The following is a 14,376-nucleotide window of genomic DNA, read 5'->3' as shown; positions in this document are numbered from 1 at the left end:
TGATTCTCAGGTATGTCCAAGAATACACCTTCAGGAGTACAATAAATGACGCACCCCATTTTACACAGTAAGTCTCTTCCCAGGAGATTGGTCGGTGCCGATGCAGCCAGCAAAAAGGAATGCTTGGTATGTAAAGGCCCTATTGTTATCTCTGCTGGTTTGCTAACAGGGTAATGCTGGACTACTCCTGTTACTCCCACGGCTGGAATTGTCCTACCAGTGGTCCTCATGCCCACTGTCGAATTTATCACTGATTTGGCCGCCCCTGTGTCTACAAGAAAGTTTAATGATTTACCAGCTACATTGATTGCAATTTCTGGTTCACTTCCAAGACTTGCAATCAATTTTACTGGCTGCAGATTACAGGTATGGCCACACCCCTATTGGGTATGGTGACCTCCCTGAATCCCGCTGGCAGCAACTACTTGTGAGGGAGTTAGCTGGGAACTACCAGAGGTTTGCCAATCTCTGTTTGGGGGGTATCTTTTTGTTTCCCCTGCATGTGGCTCATAACTCCGTTTCTGCGGACCTTGCTCCCAATGTCGTGTGTCGTGTCGTTGTCTAGGGGGTTGGTATGAGTTTCGTACATTCTTTACTCTACAATCTCGTGCCATGTGTCCCTGTTTATGACAAGAATAACAAGTAACCACACTTGACTTACCCACAGGGTTTGGTGATACAAACAAAGGCTGCCTTGTGGTCAGGGCCTGTATACTTACGGCCATTAACTTATCACTTTGTTGTTCCCTGTGTCTGGTGATGTTCCTATCGTGATCAATAGCAGCCTCTCTCAAAGTAGCCACAGACAGACCTCGCCAACATGGTTGTGTGGTCTGTACCCTAGTCTTCAATGACTCTTTTAAACCATCCATCAGTACCGATACTGCTACTTCTCGATGGTTTATGTTTGTTTTAATGTCCTCTATGCCTGTGTATTTTGCCATTTCTGATAATGCTCTGTGAAAATACTCTGCAGCTGTCTCTGACTCCTTCTGTTTAATGGAGAATATCTTGTTCCATCTGACTACCGCTGGGAAATACTCTTTTAACTGTAAGTTTATTCTTTTTACATTATCTTTGTTGTACACATCTGTAAGAGGTACATCCTGATCTAATCCGCAATCAGCTAAAAATTGAGTTGCGTCAACATTGGAGGGTAAACATGCTCTCAGCAATATCTGCCAGTCTTTATTGTTGGGCTCTACAGTGTTACCTAAGTCTCTGATGTATTTTTGACTGGCAACTAAATCTTTTCTAGGGTCAGGGAATTCAGACACGATGGTCCTTAATTCCATTCTGGAAAATGGGCTATACATGGCAATGTTCCTCACAGGGGTGACCCCTGTTGTGTCAGTTTTCCCATTTGGAACAGCTATTACCCTAACAGGATTAACTCTAACAACATCACTCTGTGTGGGTTCTACAGGCTGTGGTGAAATGGCTTCAGCATAGTGTATGGTGCCGTACTTACCTGTAGACACGACCTCACCTATCCCTCCGCTAGGGGCCTTTGTTACTAATCTCGTGGGTGGAGCTGTGCTTACTGTGGTCTCTGCTATGGTGGCTGCTAGAGAGAGCGCTGAAATTGTTGCCGATTCGTCTTCTTGATCACACTCCTGAGGAAAGTTCAAAACAGGGTACAACTTGCACGGGTTAATACTTGCGTTGGTTAATTGGTTAACATTATCTTTAACATTTATACAGTTGCTAAGTGTTTGTGTGTTACACCTTAGTGCGTCATTCTCCGCAACCAATTTCTCTCCTGATATGTATGGTGGCGGTGGGGCCGTGGCTATCAGTTTTCTGATTGAGCCAGATCCCGCCGCCTGAGCCAATCCTCTCTGTATGTCACCTTCCTGCTGCCACAACTGCAAATAATCGTAATGTTTGATTCGTCTCTTTGTTGATTTAATGAGACATATCCTTCTCCTTAAATTCGTTAACACTTCTGTGCTGAAGCTACCTACTCTTGGGAATTTCTCCCCGTCATGTACTGTCATTCTCTCCCATTCATCACATAAAGCTTCTGTGTGACTTCCGTATTTCTCACACATTACATACCTTGCCGACCCAATTGGTCGGTTCACTGAATCAACCCGAACCGAGGTTGATCGCCCCCTACCTGAACAAGTGGCCCCCATAGTTCGAAGGTGTTGCTTTATTTAACCAACCCTTACGCAAACCAAATGTCCAAAATAGGCTGACGGTGGCGGTTTACCGAGTACCCCACTCACTCGCCCACGCCGACCAATACGACCTGATCACACCGATATGGTGCTGGCGTACTCGACCTAGGGCCCCTGCGACCTGAACCTCTATTTTCTGGAACCTGTGAGGGTGCTCCGAAGAACACTTACTCTTTCCAGTAACTATTGGTTGCTGGATAGTTCCTGAGTGAGCAGCGAACTTCCCTTAAAATAAAAAAATTACACAAATCACGTTAGAATGTACAAATAGCGTTTATGACCTTCGTACACAAATAGTACCGGTCAGGTTTACTAATGCACACAATTACGTGCGGTACAATCGTTTAGTACACAAGCAACTAATCTTATGTACTGAGCGACCAGTGGAATCGAAAATTTCGGCTGCGAATTCCTTCAGCCAGAGCTTATATGGCCTATATGGGTGTTGCACCAACCCTTTCTTGGTGTTGTGCCTGTGGACTGTATAGCGGACTTCCTTGTCTGCTGTACCTGAACCTGTTGGTCTGCTATGACCTCCTGGTCTGTTACAGTATGACCTCCTGGTCTGCTACACTCTAATGCTCAAATTGTATATTTAACCATTGATGCCTCCCTAGCCACCATGTACGTCACTTACACGCATGTACCTCACGAGTACTCGACTTTTCTTGTGGTTCAACCTTAAAAATTGTATACAACACACTCACTCACCACATGTACACTTTTGTTTCTACTTCTATTTCTGCGCAGAAATTTCTCTTTAGACCAGATGTGTTACAAATTAGGAGAAGGATCTATTAATTTAAATTTCGAATGTAAAAAAAATTTGCGCGATTTATCGCCTGGCGTTATTTACCGCGTGGCGCTACTTATCGCGTTGAGAGGAGAGAAAAAAACTTGTGATTTGAGTTACGTGGGCGTACCCGTACGCTCCGTTGCGTAATATACGCTGCGTGCGTCGGCCCTTGGATTGCGTACGCAAGTCTCAGTCTTTTGTTAGAGACACGTGTACGCAAAGCAAAGATCCACCGTAACACAATTTATACGTTTATCAACTATAGAACTGGCAAACAGGAGAGTGACATACGAAAATACACCAATGAAAAGGAAATGCAGATATATATGTGTGCGTGCGTGTGTACGCAAGACAGAAAAATAAACAGTTTTAAAAAGACACTATTGTTTTGTTCTTACCTCCGGTTCCCGGATTCCTTCAGCACCCTTTACTAAGAGAAGCAGACGCTTATCCAATCAGCACTACGAGGAATATGATCTCCCGCCCTTTGCTGCTGGATAATGTCTGCTGAAATTACCTAGTGCAGATATGTGAAGGACAGGGCGAGCCGCCAATTGATAAAGCTAAATATTTATCGGATATAATACCCTTTATGAGGTCTAAGAACACTGTCCGCTATTTATGTATGAAGTACCGTAAGGGTACGCTAGTTGCGTAACAATCGCTTTGCCGTGATCGAGACGCTCAAGCGTCACGTTCACTCACGGCCAAGAGATCACAGGCAGGCACGTTATTGGCTGTTAACTAAAGTAATGATTCGCTATAGCGTAGCGAACGCTCGGGACCACGAGGAGATCACCAGCGGAGCTGACGCTCACTATATTAAACCTTTGTATCTAAACCATAAACAGTGTATTGTGCAGTAAAACCTTAGTGTAATGTTAGAGAGTAAATGCAACACAGTATAACCTTATTACCTTAAAAGCTGTTTGAGCGTCACCGACGCTCTGAGAATACTTAATACTATAAGAAACACACAGATACCGTGCTCAGGGTCCAACGCCTAAAATATATATTATGAATGCTATACTTGCAAAAGAGTTAAACACAATACAAGTCATACACTACAATATAACATAGACTACCTAACCAGATAACTACACAGGAAATACAATACAATACAATTTAAGGGAAAATGAGTGAGAAAGAGAAGGAGAGAGAGAGAGAGAAATTGAGAGAGATTGGCCCACAATAACAAGAAGATCAATATAGTTGCGGAGAAACACTTACGCACAAGGGGAAACGATCGCATGCGCCTCGATATCCAGCTCCCGATTATCAGCAATGAGAACCATTGAAGAGAGTGAACTGGATATGGTCGGCCTGCCTATTTATGCCCCACACACAATGCAATTCAATGGTCCCTACAATCTTATTGTTCATTGGGCACAGGAATTCGACTTCGCATTATAACAAAAGGTCATAGGTTGATTCATACAGGTGGGTTGTGACTGTTTCCAACTGTTCAGGTGGGTGGGATACTGAGTTTCCCGCCGCATGACTAAATAAGAACAAATAATAGTAAATGGACATAAACTTCTTATGTCCATAACTATTCGCACGAGCGATTAATCTGCTCCAAACCAACACCGGAATATTGCTATTTAAATACTCTTCCGATGGGTACCAAACACCACTGTATGACCCCTGTTAGACCCTTCGTACAATACAAAGAGGGATCTCTCTGTTCAGGAAGATGCTATGTTAACTAAACTTTCAGAATCTATCAAAGGGACCATGATCTACAAAATACATTATATAGTGAAAATATGTGATGATTGAGTCGCACGCTACGATCGCATAAACTCTACCGTAAATACGCATACCATGCGCCTGCGGGTGCCCGCGACTGTGAGTATGCGCACGTACGGGAGAGCGTACGCATGCGCAGCACGGACCTGTGTGAGGTGCAAATATGGTAGTGTGCATAGAGATATTTTTCTGACTTTGACACCGGCCAGGGGTGACTAGTTGGGGGGGTAATGCCACGGCCGCAGGGACCTACATAAATGTGTCCCCCGGCTGTGGCATTATGTCCCTGGCTAGTGGAGCCTGGTGCTGGTTTAAAAAATAGGGGGGGACCCCTACATCTTTTGTCCCCCGTATTTTTGGAACCAGGACCGGACTAAGAGCCCGATGCTGGTTGTCTAAATACGGGGAACCCCTGTCCAATTTTTTCCCAGTATTTAAACAACCAGGACCGGCTCAAAGAGCCCGAGGCTGGTTATACTTAGGAGGGGGGACCTCACTCAGTTTTTTTTTTACATTTTTAACCCATTCAGACCCTTCCCCATTAAGTTAATGGAAGCCCTGGACAACAAAATTGCATTCATGTCCTCCTCCCACTCCCTTCCCAGTCCCAAACACAAATTATTATTTTTTTCTATAAAAATGTACAATATATCAGAAGTATGATGAGCAGGCATGCAGCGGGCATTGGCGGCTTTGGACTGAGTTGCAAATTAGTGGCGGAGGGCTGGGTCAGTTGATGGTGGGCGAGTTTGTAAGCCATTGGTGGTGGCAGCGGGCATCGGCTCAGAGGCAGTGGCGGGCATTGGCTCGGTGGCGGTAGGGGTCATCGGCAGGATTCGGCAGACATTATGGCTGTAGTGCCTCTCCAGCCACTAACCTCACCGCACGCCACTGACCTCACCGCACGCCACTGGTGTGTGGGACAGTGTGCGTGTGTGTTAATTGTGTGTGTGGGACAGTGTGAGTGTGTGTTAATTGTGTGTGTGTGGAACAGTGTCAGTGTGTGTAAATTTTTGCAGTCCAGTGTGTGTGTGGGGGAGAGGAAAGTAAGAGAATGTGTGTGTGTAGTCTGAGTGGGTGTGTGTAGGATTTGGGGGTGGCCAGTCTGTGTGTGTGTAATCAGTGTGTGTGGGATGTACTAATGGCCATTTACCGAAGAGAGATATGTATTAAACCACGGGCACTGAGATGCCCTTCTCACTCACCATCCAGCTGGGTGGGCAAGCCGGGCGGGTGGAAAGCCAGCAGCAGGGGCAGCATGCCGGATATCAGCAGCCGAGGGTAGGGGCTGTAATGCACGTGCGGAGCCCAAAGCCGGAGATCAGCAGCATGTTGACCGGCAATAAGCAGCTTCTGCTTCCGCGTTCAACATGCTGCTGATCTCCGGCTTTGGGCTACGCAGGGTTCGGGGGATGGGTGTCCTCTGCCGGTGTACTGCAGCTCCGGGGGTGCGGGCTTCGGAGGCTTTCAGCACTGTTGAATATCCAGCTGCCTCAAGTATGTACAGCCCGCACCCTCTGCTGCTGATATCCGGCATGCTGCTGCTGGCTGTCCCCCCGCCCGGCTCGGCCACACAGCTGTATGGTGAGAAGGGCATCTCATCTCAGAAAATGGCCTCTGCGGTAAACGATACTAATGCTTACCGTGATAGTAACAGCGGGGAGGAAGGCGCACATCGGGATCCTGCAGCATGAAACAAGAACCCCTTCGGAGCGCAGCAGACCTCACTGAAAAGGGTGCATACCCGGTGCGGTGCTCTGCATCCCGGGTGGTGCCGAAAATGTGGAGTGTCGGAGGTGGCAGAAGCGCCGCAGCTTGGGGTGAGAAACCGCTGCAGCCCTTCCGCTGCTAAACTCTGCAATTAGTCTATTAAGGGGGTGGGCTCCCCTCATCATAGTGCCCCACAGGCCATGTTAATTCTGGGGGTCGGATCCCCTAACTCTATAATGGGAATTTTGGCTCATATCATGTGCTGTAACGTGAATTTTGGCTCATACCGTGTGCTATAATGTGAATTTCGGCTCATACTATGTGGGGTAATGTGAATTTTGGCTCATTCTGTGTGCTGTAATGTGAATTTCGGCTCATACCGTGTGCTGTAATGTGAATTTTGGCTCATACCATGTGGAGTAATGTGAATTTTGGCTCATACCGTGTGCTATAATGTGAATTTCGGCTCATACCGTGTGCTATAATGTGAATTTCGGCTCATACCGTGTGCTATAATGTGAATTTTGGCTCATACCATGTGGGGTAATGTGAATTTCGGCTCATACTGTGTGCTATAATGTGAATTTCGGCTCATGCCGTGTGGGGCAATGTGAATTTCGGCTCATACTGTGTGCTATAATGTGAATTTCGGCTCATACCGTGTGCTATAATGTGAAAGGGGCACCAGTACTAGATAGTATAAGGGGTCCTACTACACTGAAGGACACGCCCCTTTTGAGTGACCACGCCCCTTTTCCGGGGCGCACGCGCCTTCGGCGCGCGCATAATTGCTATCTGCACTCTTTCATTCCACCTTCAAAAATTCAACTTCGACCACTGCACCTACATACACATACATACACACCCTGACATCTTTATATGCAGTGACACCGGTGGCGTCTGCACATACTTTCCTTTTGTATTTTTTTTTATATTATTATCATTTTATTAATTTATTATATTTATAAAAAAAAAAAAAATTTTTTTTTGGGGGGGGCGCCATTATTGATCTTGCCCTGGGCTCCAAAAACCCTAGTTACGCCTCTGGTTTCTCATAATATTTAAGATGCTAAAATGTATTTTTATTGTTGCAAAACAAAGTTCAAATAAGTCATAATGTGTTTGATTCAGATTGGATTGTTTATCTGTTAAGTAGGTTTAAAAGTACATTTAAAAGTTGCTGCACAGCCTTGATATAGTTTTTTTTAACTCTGGCCTAAAATAACTTCTGGTGCTTGTATAATGTGTGATTTCTTTGTGACAAAGGAAGCCGCATGGTCTGCCCTCCATTTTGGACTAACCACATGGCCTCTCCACCATTTTGTGTAAACCTCATGGATGTGGAAGGGGGAGAAGCAGTGGCCATTTTATGAAGGTCATTTTCTAAATAGCTGATTTTCACTCTGCTCAGAACAATCAGCTTCCCTTGTCACATCAAACACCATTTATGAGTTACCAATGCATTTATTTAACCCATGCCATAGTCAATTACAAATAGTTTCAGTTGGGCCTAGTTAGAGTAAATGGTGAGATAAGTTTTTTTTTTCCTGTCCTTCTTGTCTGTGCGTAATTACTTTACATCAAGTGAGGGGGTTGCACACAGATAGAAAAAGGAAAGAAAGAGTTGGTTTTGTTTTTTTTCCTTCCAAGACTTGTAGAATCTGCTTACAGGGAGGATAGCCACTGAAATGCAAATTAACCTGTGTAACTGCTTTTTCTTAGCAGTGAAAACCAAATAGCTTTGATATGCAAATTAGAAGCACTGAATGGGTAAATGAGTCACATAGAAGGCTAGTGAATGATACATATATATAATATTATTATAAATATGTGTATATTTATATCAGTGTATGTTCTGCAAGATAGCTATCCAACCTGAATCATATCATTTAAATGATTGATTATTGTTAGAGTCATTATAGATCTGTGTGAAATAGGATACATTTGTTGCTATATAAGTAAATTTGAAATAACAGTATTTTAAGGAAGTAAGTGTAAAGACACAAACGCAGGTCTGCACAAAAGTTTATACAGAACAAGTTGTGTCTAGTGGGCAATAGTAATTAGTATTGTTCACATTTATAGAGCTGTGTGATTTGTTTTATTGCGGATGCAGGGTTTTGTACACGTGTCTCGGACAAAGTACAGGACTGCGCACGCAGCTTAAGAGACACGCACGGTCGCGTGTTTACGCAAAGTGCGTAAGAGTGCGGGCGCTAAGTACAAATTACACAAAAGTTTTGTTTAGTTCAAAGGTGGGATAGTAGACATTTAATACAATAGCACAAAACTACCCGGTTTCTATAGCAGATTAGTATAAAACTTTTGTTTAAACTGTATTGCCTCTGGGGGTAAAGCTGCCTATCTGAATGAATAAAAATTTTCTGTACAGAAAAACAAAGTGTATCTGAGTGAGCGAAAGCGGAGTAAGTGGATTTGAACCCTGGAAATCGGGTCACGTGGTTCATCAAGTAAGTGGAGGCTTGGTGGCGTGAGGCGACTGACTCACGTTAATAAGATTGAAATACGCAAATCGTGAGGAGATTTGCAGAGGAGCATAATAGGGAATTGTGCATTGTGTAGTATTGAAGTAAAAAGGTTTTTTGTTACGCTCCGAGCTGAGGGTCGCAGTTTGTACATCGACCCGTGGTTGTACGGCAGATGGGTAACAAGTACCTATACGCTGTGCGATTGGACTGCGCGTTTGTGGGTGCGATATATAGCGCAACTTGATACTCCTTTTACGAGCTTTTTGCGTAGAATCGCAGTATCATTAGTGCTGTATAGAGCATATGCAAGCGTGATTTGTGTATAAGTGTATAGGGAGTTTTCGCTGGTCTCTCTCAGGAAAATCTCCAGCGGCGGATATTTACTGGAAAAGGTAAGTTACTCCTAACACTTCCAGTAAATAGAAACCAATAGGGCCTCACTGGGTACGCGGTGTTCACTATTGGAGTGAGTCGTGGTACTCAGCGGAGAAGGAGCGAGTGAAAGCGCTAGGTGTCTTTCACCGTCTATCTGCGGTGTGCATTGGGGATTGCGTTTATTGGCAAAAAGTCAGCGATGGGATCCAATTGCACAAGCAGTGGGCATTTGGTAGCTAGGGTTCAGGCTGAAGAAGTGGGACGAAAAGGTCAGAATTGCGACCGAGAGGGTCAGCAAGGTTTATTATGTGTGAAAAGTATGGTACACACATGGAGGCTTTTTGCAATGAATGGTTACGTATGACTGACAAAGATAGGGTACCATTCCCTAGGGTGGGTAGCTTTGAACCAGAGGTATTGCAGAACTTAAGGATAAGAATATGTCTGATAAAATCTCCTGAAAACAAAGGGTCAGATATACAAATTGTTTAAACCTGTGGCAGCAAGAGGGATTGGTGAATTTGATCCTAAGGTATTGCAGGTGGTATGTCTAACCAAAGTCATATAAGACAAGAATGGAAATATAAGAACTGTTTGAACTTGTAGCAACAATAAACAAGTAGGAAGAAAAAAAAGAGAATGCAAGTACACCGCCATATGTAGATGTGGAAGCAGTTACGGCCAGCATACAAACTATAGAAAATAATAAAAATATGAAAAATATGACTGTAACCTATATATGTACTAATTAATGTTGAAGTTTTATTTAGGAGGAGAAGGTGACCTGATTGTTTTCAGCCATTTCTCATGTACCCAGAGGAGTATCCAACCGGTAAAAGAAGAGCAGTAGCCTGTGGGGGAAGTGGCTGAGACCAGTGGAACAGGTAAGTATGGTATCATTCGTGTACATATATAGTAAAAAAAAAAAATCAAGAAAGTAACTTCAGAAATGGAGAAAAAACCTGTCCGCACATTAGTATTTGCCAGTAGGAAAGCGGACAGAGACAAGGTAACCCCCGGGTATTTCTTTCAGTTACCATATAAGAAGTATTCATTCCTAGTAATGCCCCTACTCAAGATGAGCTCGGAAATGTTTGTTGGACCATGGACAGACCCTTAATACGGGATGAGAAGGATTGAATGAATACTTTGCATGACCTAGAAGCTTGTTAAACTTTTTTTTTTTTTGTCTCTTGCAGTAATAGAAAACTCTCCATCTGGATAAGATCACTGGTAAACACTAATTCGGCAAATGGGAGGTGGCTGTCTCTGTGCAAATGGACGGGCTCAATAAGGCATTGAGTGTCAGGGTGCAGACTTCTTTGCCAAATTGGATAGGGGTCAGAGTAGCTAATCTTAGATAAGTGTGCTATTGAACATCACAAGAATAGTGCTAGGCGCAGAGAACAACAGGTGGAGAGGTTGAGGACGGTAAGTATACTGTCACATACAGGAAAGACCCATCAGTCCAAACCCCAGATCCCTAATGGTCAATAAAATGTTACACTTGTAGGAAGGAAGGGCATTTTGCCAGAGATTGTAGGAGTAGTAGGACACATAGTCAATATAGATCCCCTAGACAGAAAACACAAGCCACATTATTAAACACACAGACGGGACCAAGAGACATATAGTAAGGAGTCATAAGCCATATAGAAAACACAGATTCGGCTAATGGGAATGGGAGGTTTTTTTTATGAGGAGTCGAGTGTGGGACTGGAACTGGTTCTGGAGGAAAAAGTGATTTCCTTATAGGATCCCAGGATTAGCCGATCAGTTTGTTAAAATCAGAGAAAAATCAAAGGTCTAGTAGTTATGAAGTTCAGAGGTAATCAGGAACAATGAGACAATGGCTTTTCACACATTGCAGATAAAGAGCTCATTAATATATGTGGAAGAAAGGTTTATGAGTGGCTCTCCCCGAACTCTGAAGGTTTATGTTATTTAGGAAGGACACTACTTATAACCCTTGTTCAATTATTAAACAGACCTAGCATACGGTCCAGAAATGGAAACAATGTTCAGAAAATGATAGGAATATGTAGATCATGAAAGATTTATATGTCACTTTCACGATTTGTTTGTGTCTTCTTCATCTACCCAGCAGAACCTCAATCGAATCCAAACATCAGTGTACAAAGATGTACGTACATGTATGTGTGAAATGTTCGTCGCAAATCAGACATTATAGGCCAAAGCACTGTCCCAGCATACTATATAGGTTGAATATTGTCCCACACCCAACCAGTGGTCCCGTGACCGCCGAGTGCATATAGAGGATGTCTCGTCCTCCTCCCTTTCTTCCCCAAATATAGTCAAGTGTCTGATTTGCGAAATGCATACATACTTGTGTCTAGGTCACCGATTATTGTATGAAATATTTTTTCTTATGTTAATAATTGATGGCAGTTATTGTTTACTGCCAAAGGGTGGACTGTCGAAGTCAAAAATATTACATAAAAAGAACACACAAACTACACACATTATGAGTCGCTATACTTGCAAATACGCGCAGCGAGCACAGCAATATATGGTAACACACGCGCATTTACACGGACATGCCACAGAGATGAATTCGACACTTATTTCATACAGTACATAACTATAATAATATCAAGCGCCAGACATCATGATGATTTAAAATTAAATATTGACGTAATGTCATGTATGTGTATTATTTGAATGAAACCAGATACACCTGTCATATTTGGTATTAAACCAAGCAGATTAATGTGTAGATTCATTTGATACTTGTTATTAAGTTGTAGGACATTGCAACAAATAATTATGATTAAATGTATAAAAGCTAAAAATCACTTTTATTAGAACAATAGATATTCCAAACAGGTAGTGGACAGGAAGCTCAGGCCAGCCCCTTTGGACATCCCCAAGGCTGAACCTGTTTAGCATATACAAAGAGATTAGTGACTCATCATGAATGAGTAAGTTCCCTCCCCCAAACTAGATAACACATTGCTGATCACACAGGAAGTCAGTTGCTGTTTTGGACTAGACGATAATGGAGTTATTGCCAGATCAGTTCTTGTATTATTTGCTGAGAGAGAGAGAGATATCAAGAGGAGGATGCATTGAAAGATATGGTAATTGTATCGCTGGCCTGTAACTGTAACTGTATGTATTAACTGCTTACTGTAGAAATTGTAATCATGTGTATACTGTACATTGTAATATATTGAATCCATATCCTTTTAATAACAAATATATACATCAATGAGCTTTGGAACTCAGATAATGTGTGGGTGTATTGTTTTCTCTTATGGGATGCAGTGTTTTGCTATGTATAGTGCACATTCATGGCACATGGTAATAAGAGGTGCAGGCGTTTACAATATATATTAGAGCGTGCATTTTAAATATTTGTGAGAAAGCAATTTGGCATTCACAGAAAGAGTGTTTAGTGCAGTCGGTCACCTTGTCAGCGATCGGCGTACAAGGTTACTTCCACAAAATGTGGAGAAGATTATGTTCATCAAAATGAATTATAAGCAATTCCTCCGTGGAGATATTCACCAGCAATTGCCTCCAGAAAGTACACAGGGACCTGAGATGGTGGATTCCAGTGGGGACGAATTAATATTCTGTGAGGAGGGGGATGTACACAGTGAAAGGGGTGAGGAATTGGAGGATGATGATGAGGTGGACATCTTGCCTCTGTAGAGCCAGTTTGAGCAAGGAGAGATTGATTGCTTCTTTTTTTGGTGGGGGCCCAAACCAACCTGTCATTTCAGCCACAGTCGTGTGGCAGACCCTGTGGCTGAAATGATGGGTTTGTTAAAGTGTGCATGTCCTGTTTATATAACAAGGGTGGGTGGGAGGGCCCAAGGACAATTCCATCTTGCACCTCTTTTTTTATTTATCTTTGCATCATGTGATGTTTGGGGCCAATTTTTTTAAGTGCCATCCTGTCTGCCACTGCAGTGCCACTCCTAGATGGGCCAGGTGTTTGTGCTGCCCACTTGGGTCGCTTAGCTTAGTCATCCAGCGACATCGGTGCAAATTTTAGGACTAAACATAATATTGTGAGGTGTTCAGAATAGACTGGAAATGAGTGGAAATTATGGTTATTGAGGTTAATAATACTATAGGATCAAAATTACCCCCAAATTCTATGATTTAAGCTGTTGTTGAGGGGTTTTTGAAAAAAAAAAACACCCGAATCCAAAACACACCCGAATCCGACAAAAAATTTTCAGGGAGGTTTTGACAAAACGCGTCCGAATCCAAAACACGGCCGCGGAACCGAATCCAAAACCAAAACACAAAAACCGAAACATTTCCGGTGCACATCTCTAGTTAAAAGTATCTTCTTTGTATTATTCTAATCATTTTTATAGTCAAATCTCTGGAGTAAAACGTCACTGCCTCACCTGCTTATCTTTTCAGCCCATTGCTGATCAAATTCAAAACCCACCACCGGCCCTCTGATTACCTCTCAATATCCTCCTCCAGTCAACACCTCTCCTTCCCTCGCAGCCCCATCCTCAGCTTGGAACACTGTTGGATCAGCCTCCCATACTCCTCTGGTTACCTGACTCTAATTATGCTATTACCCTCGAGTTGGTTCTACTCTCACAGTAGCTCTCATTGGATCTCAGGTTGACTTCTTGTGTATCATCATTGTTCCCATAAACTGCAGTGTCCTCTGTTTTGTTATCAAATTGCCGTTCTTTAACTCTATATGGTTGAGGAGGTTGGGCCTACTTGGACCTCGTGGTTTCTGTTCTTTGCAGTCAGCCTCATGTGCCTATAAGTGTTACTGCTTAAGATATATTCTTTTGTTATAGCTCATATTTGTATGTATGTGAACCCCAGCCCTGAGGGATTCAACCTGGCCGTGCCTCATATTCCTGTTTTCAACGGTTCTAATGTTATTGATTTTCTCTTTCCCTATGTTTAAATGTATGTTGTTCGGGGGCTCAGGAGATGGGGGTCTTCGGACCTCTGTTTTTTCTAGGGATATATAACTGCCACACCATATTTCCCCTTTGTTCATTTGGATTTTCCCCTCTCCCTTTCTTCCTCCCCCTTCCCCATCAGCTCCTTTTAC

Source organism: Pseudophryne corroboree, chromosome 6 (genome assembly GCF_028390025.1).
Source record: "Pseudophryne corroboree isolate aPseCor3 chromosome 6, aPseCor3.hap2, whole genome shotgun sequence".
Classification (NCBI taxonomy): Eukaryota; Metazoa; Chordata; class Amphibia; order Anura; family Myobatrachidae; genus Pseudophryne; species Pseudophryne corroboree.
Note: the sequence above shows the minus strand (reverse complement) of the source record.